At 50.0% G+C, this 12,183-nt stretch overlaps 1 protein-coding gene across 3 annotated transcripts in view; it reads right to left on the bottom strand.

Moving 5' to 3' along the window:
- Positions 1–12,183, bottom strand: part of SLC8A3 (solute carrier family 8 member A3) — a 115,367-nt gene that overhangs the window by 25,281 nt on the left and 77,903 nt on the right. The window lies entirely within an intron of this gene.

Below are 12,183 nucleotides of genomic sequence, written 5' to 3'. Positions count from 1 at the left end.
AGGTTGCACAGAATTGTGTCCAGGTGGATTCTGAATGTCTCCAGAGCAGGAGACCCCACAGCCTCTCTGGGCAGCCTGTCCCAGTGCTCTGTCACCCTCAAAGTAAAGTTCTTCCTCATATTGAGGAGGAGCTTCTGTGTTGCGGTTTGTGCCTGTTGCCCCTTGTCCTGTTGCTGGGCACTACTGGAAAGAGCCTGGCCCCGTCCTCTTGGCACTCATCCTTAAGCTATTTGTAGCGGCTGATAAGATCCCCTCTCAGTTTTCTCTTCTCCAGGCCACACAGGCCCAACTCCCTCAGCCTTCCCTCATCAGGGAGATGCTTCACTCCCCTCATCGTCTTCATAGCCCGCTGCTGGACCGTCGCCAGTAGCTCCCTGTTTCTGTTGAACTGGGGAGCCCAGCACTGGGCCCAGCACTCCAGATGTGGCCTCCCCAGGGCAGAGCAGAGGGGCAGGATCACCTCCCTCGACCTGCTGGCCACGCTGCCCCTAATGCCCCCCAGGGTCCCACTGGCCATCTTGGCCACAGGGCACACTGCTGGGCCGTGGGTAACTTGCTGCCCACCCGAACTCCCAGGTCCTTCTCCGCAGAGCCGCCTCCCAGCAGGTCACCCCCAGCCCGTACTGGTGTGGGGGGCTGTTCCTCCCCAGGTGCAGGACCCTGCACTGGCCTTCGCTGACCCTGGTGAGGTCCCTCTGTGCCCAGCTCTCCAGCCTGCCCAGCTCTGGCTGGATGGCAGCGCAGCCTGCTGGGGTATCGGCCGCTCCTCCCGGGTTGGTGCCACCAGCAAACTGGCTGAGGGTAGGCTCCGTGCCCTCACATGCCCAGCCACTGATGAGTGAGTTGAACAGGACTGGACCCAGCACTGACCCCAGGGGAACACCACTAGCTACAGGCCTCCAGCTAGAGTCTGTGCCATGGACGACAACCTTCTGAGCTCTGCCATCCGGCCAGTTCTCAATCCACCTCACTGACCACTCACCTAACCCACGATTCCTGAGCTTGCCTAAGAGGATGTTATGGGAGCAGCGCCAAAAGCCTAAATGGGCATGTGCTTGCCCTCTTGGCACTCCTGGACTTCCAGTTGGCCCCAACCCCAAGCTGGAAGTGCATTTTTTAAACAAAACGTCAGTTTCATATACAAAGCATTTCCCTTACCCTAAAGCAACTGCCCCCTGAGAGCCACCAGGCCTGCTGCCCCTCCTGCCGCTGAATGATGCCCTGCTTCCCACAGCTCTGTACCCACACGTGGCCCTGTGGCTATGACCTCCCCGTGCTCCCTACCCATCCTCAACATTCAGATCAGCCCCTGGTGCATTTTGTGCACAACCAGCCTTGGCTGGGGACGGAAAGGAGGAGAAAAGCAGGACTGGCAATCGTAAGAGTCTGGAAAACTAACCCTAAACTTCAAATCCCTATGTGCCTCAGCTGGTAGCCCTTGGCATTAAATATACCCAGTATCTTTGATCCTACAGCACTTCAGAGAATGAGCAATCCAGCCCTGCATGCTGGGCATGCCGTCACTACCATTAGCCCCCTGAAAATCACCATTTCACAACAGAGAATAGAAGAGTTGATCAATTGTCAGTGCTGCAGCTTGCATTCCTGCTGGTATCATTAACAACCACAAAATTATTCAGCTATCCTATAATTTGACCCTCAAGTCATAACTGCACCTGCACTCTGACTGTGGAAATCCCATTCCTTGTGCTGGCTCTTGTTTTGGTCTCAGTCCCAAACCTCATCTTTCAAATGATGGCGTGCAGGATAGAGGAAAGAGTTTGGACAACCTCTGCTATATCCATCAGTGCAGGAATATGCAAGAAAAATCACCTCTAATTCTTCTTTCTAAGATAAATCAGCTTTATTTTTGCCAGTGCTTGCCCTACCCATACCCTGCACTAATGCCAGCAAGCCTCCTTTCCCTCCGCTAGACCCTTTCTATCTCTGCTAATCCAGCCTGAAGGATGTAGAATTTTAAATGATACCTCTCTGGTGTAAATGTTGGTGCTCTGCTAAGAATTCATCTTCATCACGATGATTTTATGTTTTCATTGGAGAGGTTGACCGAATCTGGCTTTTGAATCAGATGTTGTTTGGGCCCTTGATACTTCACAAAGCTTGTTCAATTTGCTGAGTTAAACCTACAGCTGATTCATAGCTGTGATCTTTCCCTTGCTCATATACAACAAAACAGAAGATGGGATTCTCAAAAGAAGCCAATACATCCTGAACACGGGTTGCTTTTTAAAATCCCATTCATAATTACCATTGCTTATGGTTTTTCCATTGTAGGAGCTCCAAATTACTCAATATTGCTTGTCTGAAAGAATTTGGAAATAAAAACACAGACCCTGTCTCCCAGGGGCCAGCTTAGGTACCATGACAAAAGCTATTCTAAGACTTTATGCAATGAATATTATGCATGCACACCATTTGAGTTTGCTTTCATACAGCAACTTGTTTTTCTTTTCTTTCTTTCTTTCTTTCCTTCTTGCGGCTCTCCCATCCCCACGAGTGGTACGGGCACATACCAGAGTGGCAGAGAAATGCTCATTCAGCGAGGACGCGTACCCAGCAGATGAGCTCCCTGGCAGTGTGCTGTGTGTGGGGAAAGCCTGATTTCAGGCGAGCCCCTGGTCAGTGCGATGAATACTCAACACACCGGACTGAAGGAATAATGACTCACTGCATGCGCTTTTTGTTAAGTACAGAGAGTTCTATATGGCCTACTAAGTAGTCCCACAGTAGTGGGATTTCCTTAGAGTAGTCTTTTTTAATGTATTTAAAAAATAAGTCAACAAAGACAAAGGAAATGCAGTGAGGAACCATAGAGGGCCACACAGTAAGATGCTGGCTTTGCAAAAGCAAGTCCCTTTGGGTGAGGACACTGAGAGAGCAAACCTGCTGGGCTCCTACACCAGCTCAGCTCTGTTGCAGATTGGACCCTCACCACACACTCAAGCCTCAGGTGGCTTTTCAAAAAAAGAGTGTCTGAATCTGGCAACCAATCTGGTAAATTCATGGTTTCCTCCTTCACTCTGAGCCACAGGGAGAAAAGGGCCTTTTACCCAGCTCTGAAACAACAGGTGAGGGGCAGAACTTCCACAGACCCGAGCTGCAGGTGCCCCACACGGACACAGGCAGGGCCCTGCACCCCTCACCCAATGTGACCGAATCCCAGAGGAGGAGGGGGTGCCAGACCGCACCTCCCCAGCTTTGCTGAGAGGCAGTGAGTGCTCGGAGGCTCCACCGCACCGTGAAAGCTCTGGGGACCCCACGCAGGAGCCCAGCGGTGTGGGCTGTGTGGCAGGGGGACCCTCGCACCACCCGTGGGGTGGTGGGACAGAGGCTCCAGCAAACCACAGCCACCACCTACTCTTGCTCCAGAGCCAGCACGTTGCCAGACCTCCTCATGCAAGGGCAGAAGGAGCATGGCAGAAGTTTGTAGGGAATGTGCAGTGAGACGGGGAAGTGGGTGAGGGTCCGCAGTCCCGGCACCACATCACCGAAACAGTTAACCTTCTGCTGGGATTTTGTGGCAGAGGGAAGAGCAGCATCCCTGCTCCTGGGTCACTCTGCAGCCTGCGAGGATGAGGACGTGTGGCTGGGCTTGTTCCCCTGAGGGGAAGTGCCCTTCACCCAACTGGCTGGCTGCTCCACTAGCTGTCACCATGGAAAGGTCAGTGCTGATGGAGGGCAGTTGCAGCGGGCCACCAGGCCACCCCTCCCCGCCCGCTGTGGCTGTGGGGGCTGCCCCTTCCCGGGCTCTGCAGCTCCCCAGCCACTGTGAGCACCTCACTCCTCTCCAGCGCTATGAAAGCAACTGTAGCTACAGCTGCATCCTGAGCTGTCATAAATCATCTGGAGGCCAAAAACACAGATTGCTCCCATGCGATCTCATCTCTCACCTGTAGCCGCATTGAGAGCTACCTCCTTGGAGGCATGGAGAAAGGAGGAGATGGATGGGGAGAAGGGCTGGAGCATAACACCGCCCGGGGAAGACATCACATTAATGCGAGAGATGTGACAGGAGGACACCAAGAAGCAGAAAGTGCGCGAGAGCAAGAGGCTTGGGAACATTTTGCTGCAAGAACATCCTGACAGCTTCTTGAAATTAATGGAGGCAGGGCAGCTACGCTGCCCTAATGGGCATGCTCACCATCATGGGAAGCGAGGGATCTGAAGCCCACCTTGCTCAGCTGAGCAGCTTTTACTCCCCAGCCTCTGGTCACTCTGTACAGGGAAAGGAGGACACTTTTCAGCCTTCCCCTTTCTCTCTGACAGCTTGGCTGTGGCCAAGACGTACTTCAGACAGCTCAAAAGTAGAGAACAACAGAAACCATCCAAAAGCCTCTCCTAGCAGTAAAGAGCCGCTGTGCAAACCACAAGCCCCACCACCAGCACAAAGTCACAGCATAGTCCAATCTCATTCCCTGCAGGTGTACACGGGTGGGAAGAGTTCTTCAATTCAGGCCTCAGTGGTGTTTTCAGCAGACTGAACGATGCTTTCGGTTTGGGCTGTGACACACAGCAGGGCAAGCCGAAAGGCAGCATTCCTGGGGAGCACCTGGCCATACAGAAGTCAGGATAGCTGCCCACTTGCTCTTTTTTCTCGGTGTCATGGCAAGCTCCCACCAACAGCCCTCAGATGATGGTGGTCTGGGCTTTCCTTTCAACATGCACTTAGAAACAATCTCTGGTTTTAAAAGCTAGGGATGGGAAAGCTCCTCTGGGGAACAACATTAAGTATGAGATTTCCTTGAGTAAGCAAAAGAAGATGAAATGAATAGACATTGATCTTCTCCTAAAGGACTTTGTGCACATGATGTTGCTAAATTCCCCATCTGGGTAGTACAGAAGATAATCTATAAAATCATTTCATTTGACAACACGTCCACTTCCAACACACAAGGCAACAACTGGATGGTTATTTGATTAATGTGCTAGAAAATATTGAGTATCTCTCTGTGTGCAGACTCTCATTTGCAGGAATTATTGCCGAGAAGGTTAAGAGGATGTGTCTGCGTGACTTTGGAATGTGAAATAAGGCTCAGCTCTAAAAACAGTGTAAGTCAGAACATATCACATGGTGTATACCATTGAAACAGGCAGGGCTGCACAAGGGCAGGATTTACAGTCCCTGGTGGGATGCTGTTAGCCAGGATGGAAAGCAGGCAGGACGGGAAGGTAAACATCTCTGGGACAGTAAGAAGTACCAGGAGATCTTTAGTAACTCATTGATGGGAATCATTAGCGCATACACCTTGGGTAAAGTCACAGCATTCTTGACACATCTTGATATACCCCAGTCCTCATCTGATTTGCTATGGGTGCACATCCATGCATCCCATGGTCACATGGGGTTGTGCATCAAGTAACCCAGAGTGGGACAACCTGAGCCATTTTGAAGCAAAGGATTATGCTGTCACATAGCACAGACAAAGAAAGGTGTTCAAGGGGGAGAATCGTTAGATCCCAAATCAGATCCACTAAACTCACCAAGGAGATGCTGAGTGATCTTAATTTCAACAGAAAACGCTGGTACTTGAGGAACCTATCCAGAATATGACCAAGATAGACAGGTTACACATTGGGCTTAAGATCATGCCCATGAAAGAAGATTTTTTTTACTCCCATGGGGATTACAGAGCAGGGGGAAACAAGTTTTGAAGTATCCAGCTGCAGCCACTGCTGATGGTCACAGTTTGTTCTGGCAGCCAGGTAAGAATTGAAGGTGCCTCTAAGGTCAGAGCAGACATTCGTACCAATTACCTAAGCAGATGTCAAACAGAATAGACAAACTGTCAGGATAGAGTTTGAAGCAGACCATTGATGTGCAACTTGCTGATGTACGAGTTACAGAAGAACTGGTGCTAGTACAGAAGCTGGAGACAAGCCATTATGGGCCAGTTTCCAGGAACTGGCTCTGTCATTCATGAAGACCTTGGAAGAGCAGCTGTGCAAGAGCCACCCAACTTTGTGTAGCAAGCACATGGGGAACAGCCCAAACAGCTTCACTACCAGACTAGTCAGTTGTAAAGCATCCTAGACAGAAGTCCGCCTGTCCCCAAATTTTTTTTTTCTCTTCTGTCTTCAAGCTGGCCTATGGGATAACCAGTTATCATTTTATCATTAAAATAGGGTTCTCTGCAGTGCTAATCACTATATGGCCTATATATTTTCTCCAGGCAGGCCTGAAGGCATCCATGCATGTCACTTGATACTTTTGTGCTTCAGTTTCTACATGCATGCTGTGGCTGTGATGCTTCTTTCTCACAGTGATTTGATATGGGACAGTCCCTACTTGCTTTGAACTCCTAATGTGGAAGATGTTACAGTGACACAGCCATAAGGAGGGTGATGGAAGAGAGCAGAGAGTGCTTGAACTAGTGGTGGAAGCATCACTTATTTATGTATCAACGTACTCTGCTTCATCTGATTTAGTTCTCATTTGCAGGGAGCTGTGCATTTCTCCAAGGCACCTCCTCTTCCTTGCTAAAGTTCCTTTATGCCATTAGGGAACCAAAAGACCTCAGAAAATCAGGCTGAAAAAGCAGCTGTTAGCACTCAGCTATCACTCTGCCTCAGCAGAGCCACTCTCACCAAGCCATTCCTGACAGGTAGGTGTTTGCACAACTAGTTTGTAAAAGCTTCGCAGTAGAGATGGTTTTTTGGACCATCTTTCCCCATGGAAGTCCTTTGTAATGTCCACCCAGACTTCCAAGGTATAACTTGCTTGGGAAAGGGAGGGGAAAGAAGCCTGTGGCACTGCCTGCTGGCTCACCTAGCAAGGAGGGCTCCCTATGCCCCGGCTGCCCCCCTCCACACAGGCAGGGGCTGGGACCTGCCCAGGCCACCTGGAGCCCTCCTGCAAGCCCCTATCCCTGCCCTGCGTACAGCACACAGGGAACCTCTGCTCCATTGCTGTGAGGGATGGGGCCAGAAACATCCACCTCTGCTACAGCAAGCCACAGGGAGGGAGAAGAAGATCCACTGAGGAAGACACCATGCAAAAAGTGGCTGTACCCCAAGGCAGAGACAAGGACCCCAGTCAAAAACCCTGCGTGCCACTCCATGCCCACCTCTGCGGGACTGCGTGGGACTGCTCAGGACAGCCAGGAGCGTAGGGGCTCTGCCTGGCTGCTGGTGGTGCAGTTTGTTCACGTCACACCAGGTCTTTGTAAAGGATAAAGGAGGAAATATTGACACAGAAAGGCATTTTCCCTTTGTGTATTCCCCATGTAGTCTTGGCTAATTAGTAAATTGGCTCATGTTTCAATTAGAACTATTGAAAATGCTTTAGTAGCTGGCACATGCTAACTAAAGGGACATAGCCAAGACTAAAGCCGTATTTTTAGAAGTCTTTACTTGTATTAGAAATTTTTAAAGTGTTACCAGTAGAAGATTTATAGTGATATCTGGTAAAAATAAATCAATTTTCTTAAAAAAAAATATATATTCACCTAAGCCTTATCCTTCCTCCATATTGGATGGCAAAACTAAAGGGGTCACTTTGAGTTTCTGGTCGTCTTCACTCTTCAGTTTGTGCTTGCTTCCAGCACAGCAGCTCAGACCTCAAGTCTCACTGCCACCCAACCCTGCAAAGGGACATGAAATGCTGCCAACTTCACAGGACAGTGTTTCACACCTACTTTGTGCTAGTGCAAATAACCGTACTGGCAGTGAGATACCACAGCTGCTAAGTTGCAGGAAGGTGAACCCATTAAGCATTGTCACCCCTTGCAAAAAAAAATCCTTAAGTACCTGGTATGTTATTCAGGGCAACACAAGAGATGCGGTATATCCATATGTGTCAGCCATGGGGATCAGCACCAGAGCTGATAAGTGGCAAACACCTTACACAACTCAGAAGCCCTGAAGAGCTGGGAAAGCCACGGTAGGGAAGCACCAAAAAATGCTCTGGGAGCTTCCTTAACGCAGTCACCCTGCCAGACAAGCAGATTTCCAAAGCAATCTGTATTTCACTTTGCTCAAGCATGATCAAATGCTCTAATATGCAGGGTTCTTCAAGGAAAGATGCCACAATTTGCTTTTAAGAATTTCTGCAAAGAGGGGAAAACCACAGTTTGTTAAACCCCCTTTCTCTCAGCTGGGTCTATGCTGCTTGTATTTACATTGGGTTGTACAAACATAATAGCCCAGCTCCACAGGTTTTTTTTCTTTATTCAATTTAATAAAGGTGTGGGTTTTTTTCCTATTAAATATCTTCATCTATACTCTTTTTTTAAGTTCCTCTTAAAAAAAAATAAAAAATCTAGGCTGATCTGTGCGTCACCTTGCAGACTGTTGGCTCCAAACACTGAAGCTGTGTGTACAGACACAAGCAGGTCAGCTTTTTCTTGCTGACCCTACAAGACTTGATGCTTCAAGGCCACGGGAAAGCAAAGTCTTGACAGACTGCGAAGCTACTTGTTGAGGTCTGTACAATAAACCCTTGTCTTGTACAAGTAATAATTCAACTTGGCAGCCCATAAAACCAGACAGTTCTGGTGGTTATCAGCCTGGCGTAGGTGCAAAGCAGTGCCAGGGCCCTGGGCATGGACATTCCTCTCCTCCCTACCTCGTGTAGGCTCCCAGGGGAACAGCTTCACTGAGAAGATGCTGTGCCCTTTTACTCTCAGAAAGGATTTTTTAAAAGGCACAAAACCTCTGCCACAACTTCACTGTGGTCACAGTAGAAAATATCAGAAAAAGTAGAAGGTGGAGAAAGAAGGAAGATGATTTATTCCTTACTAAAGGTCTCAGAATTTTTCTGCTTCCAGCTTAGTCTAACGCACCACAACAAAAGCCTATGATGTCAAAACCCATCATGGATATTGATGGCCAAATGAAGTACTGGAGATGCTTTTGTTTGCTCTAGAGAATGGCTCCAAAACCTGACAGGGTGCAGGCATGGGAGTGTCCTGGACAGGAGAGAGTAGTCTGGTCTACCTCAAAGCCCCTTGAGATGTCCTGAGCAAACATGAAACTGGCATTCAGCTAGAAGTGACCCCCGTCTCACCACAGTGCTTCCAAATCCCACCTGCAAGACATCCGTCCCTGGCTGGTATTAGCAGACCAGTGCTTCAAGCTGTCGCCCCTGGTTTTAGACTTTTCGCTGAAGGCATGGAGATTTGGAAGCTATATTTAGATGTCTTCTCTATTCTTCAGCAACAGGGTTGCCATGGAGATGCTGGCGAGGACAAGAAGGTGGGGACTGAGGGGGGGGGATGAAGTTGAGGAATGAGAAGTGCCAGATTCAAAACAACCCTCACCAGCCCAGGGAGGCTTTATATTCCTCCCAGGGCAGTAATTGCTGAAGCTTGTTAGCTGAAACGAGCCCCCAGTGCTGCCCAATGGCGTGGCCCTGCCACGCATTGCTCAGTGCTTTGTCACGCAGGTCTGAAGGGACCCAAACGGCTGGCACTGCTCCTTCGGGAGAACATACCCCATCAACCTGAGCTTGCTGCCCCAGGGCGTGTGCTGAGAACCGATCCCTGCCTCAGCTCATCACTCCTGTTAGTGCTGATAACCACCCGCACCCTCTGGTCATCCACACCCCGACATCCAGAGGACAACCACCCACGTGATCTTCTCTGGGTGCAGCTCTGGAAGTCTGCATGCCAGCCACTGCTGGCCATAGCTCAGCTGAGCTCTACACAGCTTCTTTCATCTGACTTCAAAATTCAGTTCTCTGAACTCCCAATGAATTTGCAAAAACCTTGTGATGTGGGATGCCCAAAGTCAAGTCTGCAGTGTTGCATGGCATCCCAGCAGAGATATGCTAGCCTTTGCTGCCCGAGTGCCAAAAGCAGCCCTCTGGGAGCTCCACTCCAGTTCTACTGCCATGCTGCTTCACAAGCTCATACTGATTCCGTACCCAGCTGGCTCCTGGCATAATTGGGGTGGCTTTGTCTCTGGCGCTGACAGTGAAGGCAGAAAGGGAGCCACAGCTGGGGACAGAGTGACCCAAGGCTCCCCAGCAGCGCAGGGAGGGGCATGCTGGCACACTGGGGCTGGGCCACCCAGCACAGGAGGGGAGGCTGATGGCCATAGAGATCACAGCTTGCTGATCCTACTGCCACTGAAGCCAGGCTGTGGCTTCTGTGTGGGAGAGGAGGCGGATTACAGGTCCTTGATCTCCCCCATGCATATCCCTCTGGGCTGGCATCAGCCGCAGGCACAGCCCAGATGTGCAGCTGCAATCAGAGATTCACACCTACTGCCCAAGCACTGCTCTTACCAGCACAGACAAAAAAGGGGGAGACCAAGGGCTCCTCTTAACATGGCTTCTCCCAAGACTCACTGTCCTACACTTACTACACTGGCAATGGAATTTGGCTTTCCAAGAAAGGTCAGAATAGTCTGCCCAATTCTCAGCATGGGAGCTGGCACACCTCAATCCCCCACGCCTGCCTAGACCTCATTCCTGGCTCCTGTGCACGACAGCATCCTCAGACTGCAGCGCTCAAAGCACAGCAAAGATGGTATGGAGTGAAGCAAACTTCCCCATTGCAAATCTCTCTGGACATCAGCCTTGCAAGTCCCTCTTTCCCCTCCCTGATCTGTTCTTCCCCCATCCTGGTGCAGACGGCACTTTCAGCTCAGCAGGGCAGGGCTCAGCCCAGCCCCTGGAGTTGTGCTACATTCACCGGAATGGCAAGGCAGCAATCCGCAGGAAATTAATGAGCTGCAAACAGCGCTGCGCAGCTGCCAGCCTGAAACAAGCCCACTCTGCATGCTGCAGATACAATTGTTATATATGAACAAAAGGAGCTGGAGCCAGAGCTGGGGTCCTTTGGCTCCAGTCACAGGCTTCTTGTGACCAAGATAAGGGACAGCACGTGGAATTGCCACAGCAACGTCAAAGTTGTGTATCCAACCATTTACACAGAGCCATTGCATCTTTATCCAAGGTCCTGTGCATTTGACCAGGCTCACCATTTTCTTCTCTTCTGTAGCACTGAAAATAGGGTAGAGGACACTCAGTTACACCATTTCATCTCACTCTTTGGGGCTTTTTAAATTGTATTTCTTACCAAATAAAAACACACTGGAAAAAAATCAAACAGGGCCATTCGCTAGCTTCCAGAGGTTAATGCCTTGGGAGGAGCTGCAGGTTCCCAGAAGGAAGCCAGCCCCTGCTGGGCTCATCCTTCCAGAATCCAGAGCTTTGGACGATAAAAAGGCCACCTCATTATTTATAAACTGAACAAAAATCATGCCATCAGCCAGTTTTGCAGTGAAGAAGGGTGTTTCAGAGGGGTTAAATCTAGGAGCAGGGCAACCTTCAAGCCTCGCTGAATTCTGCCAGTGACCAGGCTTCAACTCCCAAGGAGCCGGGACTCCCGAAGAGCTGAGCTGCCAGACATCCCCCTGCCTTTCCACAGCCAGTCCCCTCACGGGACAGCCCAGCTCAGCCAGAAACAGGGACAAGTGCCACATGCTGGCATGACCCCATCAGACAGACCAAACACACCACAGTCTGCACAGCCCCCACCCACCCAGGCGGGTCCTCTACCATCTTACTGCTATAATTTCCAACACTTTGGCCTTCACACATGGACCCCACTTTGTGGGAAGTGCTTTTAGCAAAGCTTGCTGACCGAACCACATCGGAGACAGCTTGAACTCCTCCTGGGGTCCCTGGCTGACAGACAGGAGTCTCCTCCTGCCCTCTCTACCTCATGGTGCAAAAATCAGCACCAAGCCTCTTCACCCATGCTAAAAGTTTGCCCTACCCTCATCCCAACACGTTCTTTGACTCTTGTTCCCCTTCTCGCTGTCTAAGCCGTCCTATTACAACTCCCTCTACACCTCAGACCTTAATAAATGATGCTGTCCTCTCCCAAGTTCTGATAGCACCACCAAACAATTGTTTGCCTTGACCTGTTCTGACAAAGCCCAGCCACGCTCCTGACGCACTTTAACATATATCCTATCAAACTCCCACTGAATGTTGGGTTTGCAGGCTGGTCTCACACACTTCTCTCCATCTAGTTAGAACCATAACAAAAAATAACCATTCTTGCAGCCCTGGTCTTCCACCCAGCTTGGTGGTGCGTGCAGTACTCTTCAACCCAGCATCAGTAAATACATTTTTGGGAGTTCAGTAACATGACACAACTGCTCTGAAGGCTAAAACCTCATGCAAACCTCTAAAACAAATCTCTCATGGTT

The sequence above is a fragment of the Falco naumanni genome, chromosome 7 (genome assembly GCF_017639655.2).
Source record: "Falco naumanni isolate bFalNau1 chromosome 7, bFalNau1.pat, whole genome shotgun sequence".
NCBI lineage: Eukaryota > Metazoa > Chordata > Aves > Falconiformes > Falconidae > Falco > Falco naumanni.
This window is presented reverse-complemented; position numbering and strand designations above follow the sequence as displayed.